Source organism: Apium graveolens, chromosome 5 (genome assembly GCF_009905375.1).
Source record: "Apium graveolens cultivar Ventura chromosome 5, ASM990537v1, whole genome shotgun sequence".
Taxonomy (NCBI): domain Eukaryota; kingdom Viridiplantae; phylum Streptophyta; class Magnoliopsida; order Apiales; family Apiaceae; genus Apium; species Apium graveolens.
Genome location: NC_133651.1, coordinates 294,637,373 through 294,653,461, shown reverse-complemented (window position 1 = coordinate 294,653,461; position 16,089 = coordinate 294,637,373).

Genomic DNA, 16,089 nt, shown 5'->3' with positions numbered 1-16,089 from the left:
GTATTTAAATCCCCTTCGAAAGGAGGATCTTAAATATAAAAATGAGTTTTGGGATCCGCCCTAACCTTTAAAATCATTTTGAAGACTCGAAAACATTTTTAAGAATGTTTGGAGTAATGCTGATTTAATAAAATAAATCAGTCCCGATATATTAGAAAATATCTGAATATTATTATTTAAATAATATTCCCATAAGGGTGATCCTTATAAAAATAATCGAGGTAGGAGTTTTAAAACTCATACTTGAAATGAATAATAAATAACCAACGATATACTTATACGAAAGTATGATCTTTAGCTGAATAATCGAAAATAAGTTTGATTATCGAAACATTATTCTTTAATAAAATAAAGAATATTATTTAGTAAATAAGCGGAGTCATAAGTCCTCAAATGAATATTCAAAATAATATTCATTAATAAAAATAAAGTTATCGAATAAACCTTATTCGATTCATAGTTTTGAAAACTATATCTATATATATATATAAATATATATAATATACTCGGGAACATCGACTCCCGATTTTAGAAAATGTTCACCTTTGGGTCCCCTATACTAAGGGTATACGCAATTACTGCTTATCTCTAACATAAGTATTATGCAACTAATAAGCATTTGAATCAACAGATATATATCAAGATTACTAAACAGACATGCATATATACCATATCACATGCTCCAATATATCGCAAGATTTTCTAATTAACCATCATGCATCTATCACAAGATAATGCATATACATATGTATACATCACAACAACAGTATAACGGTTAGAAAACTTGCTTGAGCGACAGGGGTGGTAAAAGTTCTGGGATGAGTCTGGTAACCTATAAACCACATATAAGTTGGAATTAAACCAAAGTCGCTTACGAATCTATACTTTAACCAATTAGACTCTAACGCTCGCTTTGCGCTCAACGATTCTCTTAAGTCGCTCGAGTACCCTCGGCTCCACCATTTTTAATAAATTAACCATTAAGAGTTTTAAGGAGATTCTTTCACGAGCACCTTACCAACTGCCTAATCCACTTTACATAAAAGTTTCATACTCCAATTAGTCATTTAAGGTCTTTAACCAATGTTTCAAAGTAAGGCGAGTGGTAATGGTTCGTTCGCGAAACGCCGAAAACGGTCGTTTCTCCTAAGCCGTACATCGGATTCAAACGAACCACATATCAAAACGAATCTCATAACATGAACTATCTAATGATGGCAATGGTCAAAACCTAACAGTGAGTTCTCGGGTCCTGATGTTAAGAACAAAAACAGTCTAAAGTAAATCGGACATTACGATGGCTATGTTTACGCGATTACCAAATTTGTACAACTCCAAATCAATCCACAACCAACCCACAATCAACATTACAACCCAAAATCCCTCCAAACCTCACCACATCAGTCCATTACTTCATATTTTAACCCACTCATTCAATCACAACAAAAGCTACAAACCATATTAAGGTTCATTAACTAATAACCAAGATTCAACCATCAAAATCTCTACAAACTCAACCAAACTTTAAACAAACAAGCATCATGCTTCACATATACTATATCAATCATAACCATTCCTAAATACTCAAAACTAGAGCTAGGGTTTGGAGTTTATACCTTCTTGAAGCTTCTTAACACAACACAAGAGCTTTGAATGCCTAAAGAACCTTGATCCTTGCTTGTATAACCTTAAACTTTCATAAAAATTCAAGAAAACTAAAGTTATTTTTTGAAAGTTACTATTCACCATCTTCTTCCTTGAATTATTGGAAGATATTGTGAAGGAATTGGAAGCTTAAACTTATAGGATATCCATATCTATGTACAAGGAACCTTAGATAATTACCTCACCAATTAAGAAAGCTTGGAACTAGGATTTGAGTTTTTTTCTTCCTTTGAAATGGACAAAGCCGAGAGCACTTCTTGAAAATGGAAGTGTTTTGTGTTTTTTGATGTTTATGATTTGTTTTTGGCTTGGTTGATCCACTTGGTTTGTTAATTAGATTATTACCATGGTAAATTTTGTGTGGTTCACAATCAACCAACAACACACTTCTCTTTTGGTCATGCTTAGGTCATCTTCCCATGTCATCCTCTCACACTTGTCCTCTTCTTGTTGGTGAGATGACATCACTCTCCACTAACCCTTTGATTAAGTCCTAATCACTTGGCTAATGACCGCTGATCTGTTATACGGTTCGCTTAACTTTCGTTCTCGTTTATCGTTTGAGGGATCATACCCGGGATCTTATTACCTGGGTTCCCTTAACCTTTCTCAATACATTATATTCCTTTTATGATCGTCTCTTATAATCCTTGAATTTAAATCCTTTTAATCATGTTACCTTATACTCAATTCTTTCGGTATCTGGTGGATTTTCGGGAAAAATCAAAGTGTTCGGATTTGGATTCTGACGATCTTTACATACACTTATATACCACATAGAGTACTAATAATATCCCAGAAGATCAATAAAAGAACCCCTACATAATGTGGCATGAAAAGTTTTCTTATTCAGCATAATCAGCAAAACACTATTCATAAGGGTTTCAAAAATTCCAAAAATTGGGGTTATTACAGTTGAAGCCTGAAATTCGCAGTGGAGTTGTGGCGTTGCAACTCAAGACGTATCCTTCCGTAGTTCAAGCCGTCCTAGTAATTGAAAGTGATCAAAAGTTGGCCGTCCAGGAAAAGGGTGATAAAAAGAGGAAGTCTGAGGGTGTTATCGACAAGGCGGATCAAGGAGAATCCAGCTAGAAGTTTCAGAAACGATTTGGCCGAAATAGGAATAAAAGATTCAGGAGACAGAGTTTCTCCCAGCTAGGCCTAGTGCTACTTCAGTTGCTTTCACTCCCGCCCAGTCAGTCAAGTCGGCAATGGATTGTAAGTTATGTGGCAGAAGACACAGTGGTTCGTGCAAAAAGGATATTCAATGTTTTAAATGTGGTCATAAGGGTCATTATGCGTCGGAATGCAAGATAGGAAACCCAAGAGTTACTTGTTTCAACTATGGAAAGGTTGGGCACATTGCGAGGAGCTGTGGAACAACTACTCGAGGTATTGCATTCCAAGGACCAGCATCCAGCACAGTCAGGTCCAGGACCTTCAAAACGACCAAGAGATCCAATGCTTAGGACTTGGACGTAGTTATAAGTACGTTTTCTCTCAACTCCATACATGTTAAAGTTTTAATTGATTCAGGAGCGACTGAGTTCTTGATATCAAAGGAATGTGTGAATAAAATGGATTCGATGCTAGAAGACTTAGCCGAGCCCTTAACCATAGGAGTGGTCAGTCATGATAAAATTTCAGTGAGTCAACTATGTCTTAACTGTCAACTAGAAATCCATGAGCATTCTTTTCTGGTTGATCTGATACCCTTTAAACTAGGAGAGTTTGATGTGATCCTAGGAATGGATTGGTTGCCCCACCATAAGGCAAATATTGACCATAAGAGAAAAAGAAGATTGTGAGGTTTACAGAAGTTAACATCAGGGTAAATTATCAAGGACAAAGACTCCATATTGGATGGTCAGCGAGAATGAAAGAATTAGTTGGGCATCTGCAGGGATTAATGGATATGAGAATAATCATACCAGATGTGTCTCCGTGGGGTGCACCGGTGTTGTTTATGGAGAAGAAGGATGAAAATATGAGAATATATACCTGCAATCAGAAGCTTAATAAGTTGACAATTAAATATAAGTAACCATACCTAGAATTGATTACTTATGTGATCTAATTAGAAGAGCGTGTTATTCTCGAATATTGATTTCAGGTTAGGCTACCATTAGATAAAGATCAAGCCTGAGGTTGTACCAAAGACTGTGTTTGGAACAAGATATGGACATTACAAGATTCTGGTGATGTTATTTGGATTAGAAAATGTATCAGTCGCCTAAAGGAATTAATGGACATAGTGTATAAGGAATACTCAGGCAAGTTGTAATTGTATTTATTGATAACATCTTCATCCATTCAAGGACTAAGGAAGACAAACACCTAGAGATTTCCCTACGAAGGTTGGAAAAGCAGCAACCGTATGCTAAGTTTTCAAAGTATAAATTCTGGTTAAAATTGATTAAGGATTATGATTGTTCTATTAATTACCACCCAGGCAAGGTCAATATAGTGGTAGATGCCTTGAGCAGAAAGAAAAGACTGAATATGATTAAGGTTGCTGAAGAATGGGCAAAGGAATTGGAAAAATGGAAATTGAAGTTTGAGTACCAGGAGGTGATAGGAGCAATGGAAAAGGGTTAATAAGTGGCAGGAAGAGGTAATGGATCAAGGATTAGATTGTTGTTGAAGAAGAAATTGGTTCTCAGAAGGACAACAAAGGTATGTTTAGATTTTCTTCTAAATTATGGATCCCCAATGTGACGGAGCTGAAAAATGAGGTTCTTCGAGAAGCCACAATTTCAGGTTTTCTATCAACCCTGAAAGTACTGAGATGTACCAGGATCTGGAGAAGAACTTTGGTGGCCAGGAATTGAAAAAGGGAATAGCTGATTGAGTTAATGAATGTCACACTTGTCAAACAGTGGAAGTAGAAATCAAAGGCCAAGGGAAATGTTGCAACCTTAGAGATTTCACAGTGGAAATGGGAAGAGATGGGAGGGATTTTATAAGGGAATTACCAAGGACTAAATTGAATCGTGATGCTATTTGGGGAACTGTTGACAGGTTGTCAAAGTCTGCATATTTCCTCTCAATTAACGAAAGATACCCTTTGGATAAGCTAGTAAAGTTGTACTTGGATGAAATTGTGACCAAATATTGAGTTCCTGTTTTGAGTGTGTCGGATCGAGACTCAAGATTTAAATCAAAGTTTTAAGCGAAATTACAGGAATGTTTGGGAACTAAGCTGAAAATGAATACCGCCTACCATCCTCAGATGGATGGTCAAAGTAGAAGAATAATTTAGACGATAGCAGATGTGTTGAGAGTGTGTGCTTTGGATTTTAAGGGAAACTGGGATGAACACTTACCTTTAATTGAATTCTTGTACAATAATAGTTATTATGCCAGCATTGGAATGCCACCTTATAAAGCCTTGTATGGGCGCACGTGTAGATCACCATTGTATTGGGATGAAGTGGGAGAAAAGAAAGTATTAGGTCCTGAGTTAGTTCAGCAGACCAAGGATGCAGTGACATTAATTTGAAAAAGGTTAGAAGCAGCCCAGGATATACAGAGAAAGAATACGAATTTGCGTCGAAAAGATATGAACTTCAAAGTGAGATCATTGGTATTGTTGAAAGTGTCACCTTGGAAAGGATTAGTTCAATTTGGTTAGAAAGGTAAGCTTAGCCCAAGGTACATAAGACCATTTGAAGTTTTGAAGAAAATAGGGAAAGTCGCTTTCAAGATAGCGTTGTCGCCGCAGTTGCAGCACATTCATAATGTGTTCCACGTATCCATGTTGAAACCATACATTCCTGATTCAAATCAAGTTATAGAGTACGAACCAATCGAGCTTCAGCCAGATTTATCCTATGTGGAACAGCCAATCCAGATTTTAGCTCGTAAGGAGCGAGTCCTTAGAAATAAGTCTATTCCCTTAGTGAAAGTGCTTTAGAGAAATCTTCGAATAGAAGGGTCTACTTGGGAGTTAGAGTCAGACATGCTTGATAAATATCCTCATTTGTTTAGTTAAGTCAGATTCTGGGGACAAAATCTTTTTAAGGGGGGAAGGATATAACGACTCGTATGTTTTTGTATGGTTTTAATATGTAATTATTGAATAATTAATTATATAAAATATGTGTATTAGTTTTGACAGTTGTGTGTTGTTTATTATTATTTATGTGTGATTATTGGTGTATAGGAATTATTTGTGTAATTAATTATTGAGTTGTATTATTTTGTTTCACTTTTAAAAGTGATTTTATGGCAGATTTATTTTCATAAATATTTGGATTATCTCTAAAATTATTTTTATGATTTTATAATTTTAATAATTATCTTTGGGATTTTATAAAATTTAGAAATCAATATTTCAGTAATTATTTATCTTTAAATGATTTTCTGATTACATTTATCTATAAAATTAGCATTTAATTTCGGGATGCTTCAAAAATTACGAAACTCATATTTTATTAAGTCGGGAATATTTTGAGATTTTTAAAATTATTTTGGAAATTTTTCTGATTAAATTCACCCGCGCGTTAATTCGTTTAATCATTAAATATGGGTACGAGTTGCGTTTCAAGAATGGTTTAAAATTTATGGATTTTTTTATTTTGTTAATATTTACGTATTCTGAGAATTTCAAAATGCGTTAGTAATTTTTCGGTTCATTTTTAGCGGCAGATTTACTCGATAAATCGCATAGTGCGAGATAAAAATTCGGTCACGGAAATTCCAGGGACACGTGTCAAAACCTTATAACCAGGGATTAACATGTATCCCTGTTGTTTGCTACGTGGATACCTGGCACAATTCTAACAGATTAATTGGTTTTTTTTATTATTATTCATACAACTCCTCCTCTTCATCTCTGTGCTCTCGTATCTCAATCTCTCTATCTCGATTCTCTTTCTCTCTTCCTCTCAATCACTCTCTTTCTTTCTCTCTCAATCTCCCCCGCTGTTTCTTTTTCCCCGTCCGTTTTCTTCCCTGCTCTCGGTTGTGCCTCCACGGTTCCGTTTCCAGTTAGTTTCCGGTGATTTCTCAGGTTTGTTCCTGTTGTTGGTGTGTGTGAAATGTGTGTCGTGTATGTGTGTTAGTGTGTGTTGTGTGTGCGGCGGTGGCCGTGTTTGTGGTCGTGTTCACGTGCTTTCTTGCTTCTCTGTTGGGCTGTGCAATTGGACCTGTTAATTGGGCCTAGCTGTTTGGGCCTCTAACGTTGAGGCTGGTTGTGTGCAGTTGGGTTGATTATTATAATTGCGATTTAATTCCTTTTTATTACAGGAATTATTTGAATAATTATTCGTGATATTATAAAAAATTTCACTTAAATATTTTGCCGCCGTCGACGATGAGCTTCGGCGAGTCAACGGTGGACGGTGATGATTTTTATCTGAGTCATAAATTTATAAAATAAATAAAGTGATTCATATAATTAGTTTCGTACGTAATTACTTATTTAATTGTAAAAAAATCGTATTGTGACGTAAGTTGTGGATTTGTGATTATTGGAATTGACGTCGATTATGTTTCGACGGGTAGGCTTATAAGCAGAGGAGTCGCTGTCGAAATTTTTCTAAAAATTATTTTTAAATACGAAAAGCGTACTATACGATATAAAATGTTTTACCCCTATCGTGAATATTGATTACGTGATTATGTGTATATACATTATACGAGCCGGGTTAGCAGATTGGGTTATTTAGGTTCGAGGATATCAAGCATGTCGGTATAACTAATTAGGTTATTCTGTTACTGTAGATCCCAGTCGAGTCTCGCAAGAAAGTCAGCGTAAAAACTACCTAGGGTTTCTGTTAAAGCGTTGCAAGGCAAGTACCCTTGACCATTCTTATATGGTTCAACGTATATGAATAAACTGTTGTTTTATTATCGTACAGGAATAGAAACGTTTTAAGTTACGTATCCCCTGTAGTTATAACTAATTATTTTAAATCTGTTTTGGGGAAAAGTAACTTCGAAAAGGTACCTATCTCGAATTGAAATGATTTGTGAACCAGTTTTTACGTGTTCTGTAAATGAACGATTTTTAAACCGAGATAGGTACAAGTGATTTGAAAACAGGTTAAAACGATCAGATATTGGATACATAGGGGCCAGAGTGGCCTATTGTGGTTGCGTAAGAGGCTAACTCGATTGCGCGCATTACATAACCGATTAGTCTAGCAGGTCAGAGACCTAGCTAGTCTTTGAGTTTCGGAACAGGTGTATGGGATGGCAGTTTGAGCCGTCTGGTGTTTATAGCCTGATCAGCTATCTTCACATATCCATTACGTATCTGATTTGGCTTGTGATTTCTGTAAGGGAATAAGTGATTTATACAGTTGAATAACAAATGTGAATAGCATGCTAAATTGGACTCTGGTATTTATACACAGCACACGACTGATATTATTGTTTTACAGAGCATGCTAGTTGTTGATATCCAGTTTATACATATTTTTAATTATTTTGTAACAAGCTATGAATTATTTTCCTATGACTATTTTATTATAAAGTTTTTTACTTGTTATTCATATAGTGGTACTGCTGAGCAATTGATTGCTCACCCTTGTAGAATATTTTGTATATATGTATTGCAGATGCTTAGAAAACTCTTCCGTCGTAGTCAGGGCAGAGTTCCAGTTCCTTCCATATCAGTCTCCTATGAGATAGTTGTGTGAGACCATATGTGGTCTGTTGAGTTGCTATCTTAAGTTAGCTGTGTCAGGATTTTTTGTAATAAGTTGGTTTTGTAGCAGTTGTAACCTAAGTCATACTTAAACCTGGAAAATATCTTTGTAAAGGGGTCGTGTTTATGTTGTTATAATATTGAATTGGATTATATTAGGTTTGTTGATATTGTTGTTAGTGACGTGGACTCCTGACCCCGGGGTTGAGGCCGTCACAATTTTATTCTGATCATTTTGGTATATTATATGTCTAATTTGGAGTTCAATAACATATAGAAAATTAAGTTTGATTCTCGAATTATTAAAATTAGGGTTTGAATATGATATGAATGTTCATAATCGAATTTGGGAACTCTTAATCTGTTAAACCTGGGTTTGATTCAGTTATACCATTAGATAGATCGTTCCAAAATGATTCGATTCATGTATAAAATTGTTGTGTTGGAAGTTTGGAACGTGTGGCCGGATTCTTTAGCTAATGGCGAGTTTCGCCGAAAAACGTAGACCCGGGGTTACGAACAAAAAGGAAGAACAATTCTGAGTTGCTATCATGATTAGGAATTGGTTGATGCAAAACATCATATTAAACGATTCGTGAATTGCCACGAATTGGCTGGCCGGAAAACCGGTTGTCGCCGGATTCTGGAAAAAGGGACGGCGGGTTGAACGGGTTCTTCGTGACCCGTTTGTTTTATATCCGTTTTGACCCGGTATCGATCTTCTATTTCCCTAATTTAAGTTCTGAAATATGTTTTTACAGATTTTTATTTAAAAATTAATTCAAAATTTTATTTTATTTCTAAAAAATTCATTTTTAATTCCAAAATTCATTAATTTTAATTCCAAAAATTATTTTTAATTCAAAAATAAATCCAAATTATTTAATTTATTAATTTTAGTTAATAATTAATTATTTAATTAGTCAATTAATTTAAATATTCATTGATTTAATTGGTTATTAATTAATTTTAATTGATTATTTAATTAGATTTAATTATTTATTTTGATTTAAAAATTCCAAAAAATAGTTTCGAGCTTTAAAATATTATTTTAAATTATTCTCAAGGCTCGATAATTATTATTAAATGATTTAAAGTCAGATTCGGGTATTCGAACCCTTTTAATTGTTTATAAATGACTCGTTCACCCGTTTTAATTCCGAAAAATGTTCAAAAATTCGTATTAAATACCCGGAAAATCATTTTTACCCCGAATCTTCTTTGAAAAATTATTTTTATCGAATATCTTACGTGATATGTGCTATATATGATCAATGATGTGTAATCAGCTTATGTGTATACTATTTGACGGTTTTTATCGTAACTTTCAATTCATACGTCGGATTTGGGTAAAACGAAGGGTAGATAGATGCTTGTAACGATTATAATGAGATGAAAATACGTATTGATAAATACTTGTGATGTCTAACAGAGGAAGCGAGATGGAGAAAGGAAAAGTAAGTGGTCAGTGAGTAAGGATCAATAGACGAGTACATGTAAAGTAAAAGCGGGTTGAGTTAAGGCAAGTATCTCTTGAACCACCTTGATATGTATTGAGATAGTTCTGTTTTATATTACAAGTGCTTTAAAGTACTTAACCCTAAACCCCGATTCTTCTTATAGATCTTTGAGCCGTAAGCCTTATTCTTTGTAAACCATTTATTGTTGAATTCCCAGATACGAACCACATATATACGATACTACTCCACAAATACATATATCCCATACACAGATCACTGAAATGGAATTGATTAACATGGAAACCTTCATACCTTGTACAACAGAAGACTAATCCTTGTAGCCACTAAACCTTTGTTCTTCTATCATCTGATTCTTTCCCAGGCTTGAAGCCAACCCTTATACACATCTTGTTATACCTTCATGGTGTTATGAATCACCCTATGCTTCGAGATAAATGTGGTTTATAGTTATGTTTATTGATTTACATTTTTTATCATGTTAATATTATAGAATTGGATTGTTTTTAAATTTGGACCATATTCGTGGTCAGACCAGATTCGCGGTCATAATAAGCCAATGTGTGCCTTGGATCCAGTATATAGAGCAGAGTTGTGTGCCTTGCTCGGGGTTAGTGCGTGACTGATCAACAGCCTAATCTTGGTTTTTAAAATGAAAAGTGAATATCCAATTCTAATCATTGCTTATCAAGAAACTTGATTTCTTATATCATTTCAATTGATCATTGTTTAATCTCAGTGTTTTCATTATGACTTGTTGAGCTAGTTAGCTCACTCTTGCGAATCTGTTTATGTTCTTTTCCAGTTAAAAAGGAAAATGTGGGTAGCGAGGATCCCCAGACAAGTGTGCGATCTAGGTTTTCAGGTTGAGACGGAATAAACTAGCAGAAGACTGTTGTTTTAATTTTGGTTTGAAAGTTGTAAGAATGTTTTAATTCCAGACATAAGTTAAACTAGTTGGGATTTAGTACGTTTCTAATATAAATAAGGTTGTGGCTTGTATGCATACTTTATCCTGTTGTGATCTGTGGTTATGTTAAGTAGGGTCATTGCATATATTATCTTCATAAACAGGTTTATATATTGGGTGTGTGTGTGTTGTGAATCCCAAACTTCTGACCCGGGTTTGGAGGGCGTCACATTATTGATTGCAGGAAACCTAAAAAGAAAGTCTCTAAGATTCCTGAGTGTGATATTAGTGGTAGATCAGTACTTTACAAACCACAGAACCCTTGTTCTCACTATGGTAACATTTGACATTCTATTTAAACTTGTAAAGATTATCATAGTCTGTATCACAATAATTATGATCCTTAACATAAGTTCAATAAAATTGATATTTTAAATAGAACTACTAAACTGAATGTGCATACATCTTATAGAGTTAAAACTGTCAAGAAAATTCCTGATGGAGCAATTTCTGATGGATCAATTCCTAACTAGGATATCTTCTGCTGCAAAAATATATAAGATGTTAAAAAGGACCCAACAAGTGTGGGTTCTTAAAAATGCTAACTGATTTCCATATTTTCTGATTACAGGGAAACAAGAAGAATGTGCTTGTATTAGACAGTGGTTGTTCTGCACATATGACTGGAACTAAATCTCTGTTGTTAAAATATGAGGAGAAGGTTGGCCCAATGGTTTCATATGGTGATGGAAATGTAGGAAAAATACTGGGATATGGCAATATAATCATTGGAAATGTCATTATCTCAAATGTAGCTCTGGTAGATGGACTGAAGCACAATCTGTTGAGCATCAGTCAAATTACTGACAGAGGTTTCTATGTTGTGTTTTATGATACTCACGGTGAAGTAGTTCATAAGATCACAAAGAAGATTGTTTTCAAAGCCTATAGACATGGAAACATCTATTAAGCCAAATTTTATGCAAATACCGATGGTCCTAAAACTTGTTTGGTAACCAAGGCATCAGTAGATGAAAGTGGGAATTGGCACAAGAAGCTTTCTCACCTCAACTTTAATAATCTCAATGAACTGGTGAAGAAAGATTTGGTAAGAGGTCTACCAAACATGTACTACTCCCCTGATGGTTTGTGTGATGCATGTCAACAAGCTAAATAAAGAAGGACCTCTTTCAAAAGCAAGTCAGAATCATCCATCAAGAATCCATATCAAATGATGCATTTAGATCTCTTTGGCCCTGTGAATATCATGTCAATTAACAAGAAAAGGTATACTCTAGTTGTTGTTGATGAATATACTAGATTTACTTGTGTGTTTTTCTTGCACAGTAAGGATGAAACAACAAAAATTCTTTTGGATCCTCTAAGACTGATTGAAAATGGCACGAAGCACAAAGTGCAAATTCTGAGGAGTGACAATGAGACCGAGTTCAAAAATAGCAAGATGGATGAGCTATGCAGATACAAGGGAATCTCTCAACAATTTGCAGCACCTGACACGCCTCAATAAAATGGAGTTGTAGAAAGGAAAAATAGGACACTGATTGAAGCAGGAAGGACTATGCTTATGGAGGCTAATCTACCAACATACTTTTGGGCTAAGTTGTCAACACTGCATGTTATACTCAGAACCTGACTCTGATTAACAGACATGGATTAACGATCAAGGAAAAGAAGCCAAGATTAAAGCATCTACATATTTTTAGATATAAGTGTTTTGTTCTAAGAACACATCCTGAAACTTGAAAAATTTGACAGAAAAGATGATGAGGGAATTTTTGTTGGATATCTTTCATCAAAAGCCTATAAAGTTTTCAATCTGAGAACGAGGACAATTGTTGAATCAATTCATGTTTCTTTTGATGACAATAGGATCACTGGAATCGAAGAAGACACGCATTAAGAACTTGTGTTTACAAATAAAAGGCTCAAGTCAGGAAATGATTCAATTCCTGATGACTTGTCAATTCTTAATGATAAGTTAAATCCTGACATTGAATCAGATCCTGATGACAATTCTGGTCCTGATTTAGAGTTAATTCATGAAGATCCATATGTTGAGGGGGAGCAACATCCACAAACAGACATTAATAATCTAGTGAATCAAATACTGATGATACTGATGACTCAGGAAATACTGGATCAACCAGAAATTCTTCTAGTACGACAAATGATAGCTCATCATGAGGTGATCATTCAACTGGAGATCAAGATTAGTTTGGTGAACAGTCTTTAAACATAAACTCTACTCAATCAGGAACAGACATCACTGATACAGGGGGAGCTTCACATGGAAATGATAGCACTTATGCAGGGGGAGCATCAGGAAATGAGACTGAACTGCCAAAAGTGGTAAAATGGACAAAAGATCACACACTTGATCTTATCATTGGAGATCCTGATATTGGAGTCCAAACAAGGAGTGCAACTGAACATGAATGTCTCTATCACAACTTTTTTTCTAAGGAGGAACCGAAGAAAGTAGAGGATGCACTCAAGGATGTTGATTGGATTCAAGCAATGCAGGAAGAGTTGAATGAGTTTGAAAGGAATGAAGTGTGGAAATTGGTTCCAAGGACAAAGAATAAATCAGTTGTTGGCACAAAATGGGTTTTTAGAAACCATACAGATTCAGATGGCACAATAATCAGGAACGAAGCTAGAATTATTGCAAAGGGATATTCATAACAAGAAGGTATTGACTATGATGAGACGTTTGCTCCTATGGCAAGACTAGAAGCTATTAGGATTTTCTTGGCATATGTTGCACACAAGAAGTTCAAAGTCTTTCAGATGGATGTCAAGAGTTCTTTTTTGAATGGAGAGTTAGAAGAAGAAGTATATGTTGAGCAACCACCTGGCTTCATTGATCCAAAATTTCTTGATCATGTGTACAGACTTGACAAAGCTTTATATGGACTCAAACAAGCACGAAGGGTCTGGTATGAAACACTTGCCAAATTTCTGATTGAAAATGGTTTCAAAAGAGGTACTATTGACAAAACCTTGTTTTACATAAATAAAGGCAGTGTTCTGCTTTTAGGTCTACTAACAACAACAAGTTGTGCAAGAAATTTTATGATCTTATAAAGTCAAGGTACCAAATGAGTATGATGGGAAATTGAGTTACTTTCTTGGACTACAAGTTACATAAAGAATCTGTTGACTAGATTCAGTATGCAAGAAAGTAAAACTGCTGCAACTCCAATGGCCACTGCTATAAAGTTAGATCCTAACCAAGGTAAAGAAATTGATGTTACAGCCTATAGAGGTATGATTGATTCATTGCTTTATCTAACTTCTAGTAGTCCAGATATTATGTATGCAACCTGTTTGTGTGCAAGATTTCAGGCTAAGCCTAGAGAACCTCATTTGGTTGCTGTGAAGAGGATTCTGCGATACTTAAAGGGGTCTCCATCTCTTGGTTTATAGTATACAAGAGAATCAGATTTCAGTCTAGTTGGCTATTCTGATGCAGATTTTGCAGGATGCAAGATTGACAGGAAGAGTACCTCAAGGGGCTGTTAGTATCTGGGTGGTAGACTGGTTACTTGGCAAAGCAAGAAACAGAAATCAATATCTACATCTACAGCTGAAGTTGAATACATTGCAGCTGGAAGTTACTGTGCTCAGATTCTTTGGATGAAAAATCAGCTATTGGACTATGGATTGTCTTACTCAAAGATTCCTATATACTGTGACAATCAAAGTGCCATAACAATGACAGGTAATCCAGTACAACACTCACTCAAAAAACATATCAGTATTAGATATCATTTTATCAGGGAGCATGTCATGAAAGGAACAATTGAGCTTCATTTTGTTCCAACTGAACAACAAGTAGCTGATATCTTCACCAAGCCCTTACTGGAAGCAACCTTTGGAAAGTTACTCCATGAGCTTGGTATGGTTATCTATAAGAAGAATTAATTTGTCAGATCCTGACTCCTTCAGTCAGATCTTGACACATTTAGTCTTGATGATGTAATCAAATTCTGATACTAGTTGTGAGTATTTTATGATTTTGTTCAATTATTTTTCCTAATCAATACTTGATTTCAATTGAGTATATATGAGAATTATTCTTGTACACTATTATAGAGCCGTTTATAATTTGGATAATTGTGGCAGTTTAATTGCTAGTTTTTAGGCGTAGTAACACATATGCTCCTCCTTAAAAGTCGTGCATGTCTAACTAGATGTGCCATTAATAATTCCATCCAATTAAAAAAACCATGTGTATTATTGTCTTACTGTCTCTTACTAATATCATCAGTACATGATTAACTATTCTTATTCATATTAGACACACAATATACACGAACTGCTCATCATTAATTTTCGAACTCACATCTTTCCTCATAAAACCCAAAATTTTCAAATGGCCACTATTGATTCTGTCTCCACTTTCTCTGCTATTAAGTATGTGTTTAATCACAAGACTTTTACGGCTATAAACTTTAAAGCCCCTTTGCATGACGCTGAAATTCCTGATATTTTCGGAGTAATTCAGGATTTTTTAGCCCAAAGTGATATTGGGTATGCTCTCATTGCTCCATTTAGAATTTGGTTTAAACAGATTATGCATATTTGGGAGAATTCAACTGTTGATGCTGAGAAATGGGTCATTCTGTTCACTTACAAAAACCAGGAATATGAGATCAATGCAACTGTAGTTGAGGAGGCTTTGAAATTGCCTGCACTGAATGGCAGGACACCAGTTGTGACTCCTACTGAACCTCTCTTTGAATGGGTCAGAGAGATTGGCCATATCATTGAGTTCACTAAGGCTCGGGAGATGTACAGAACCAAGCTAAGAAAAGAATGGAACTTCTACTTTGACTGTATAAGCAGAGCTTTTCTGAATAAGGTATCTAACTTTGATGCCCTTCCATTATCTTCACTACATATATGTTACTCATTGATATATGGTCATGCCTTGGATTATGGTAACACTATTATGCAATTTCTGATAGCTAGATTTAGTGATAAAGCTGGTGGTATAGGTTACACTAGGTTCGTACAATTGATTTTTACATATCTTTTGCCTGATGAAATTTTTAAAAAAGATGAATTGTTGATGATATTTCAAATCAATCTTAAATCTTTGATTGATTTAGCAAAAAAGAAAGATACTTTCAGGAGAGATACAATTCTACCAAGGGAATTGTGGGTACTTTTGTCTAACAAAATGCCTCACAAGTACACTTTTCAAAATCCTGACACTATGGAACATGACACATCCAATCCTATTCATGACCCAAGTGTATCTCTTAAAACCACCAAATCTAAACACCATATCACCTCTGGTTCTTCTCAAAAGGAATCAATTGCAAAATTAAAACCAATAGTTAGGACTGATG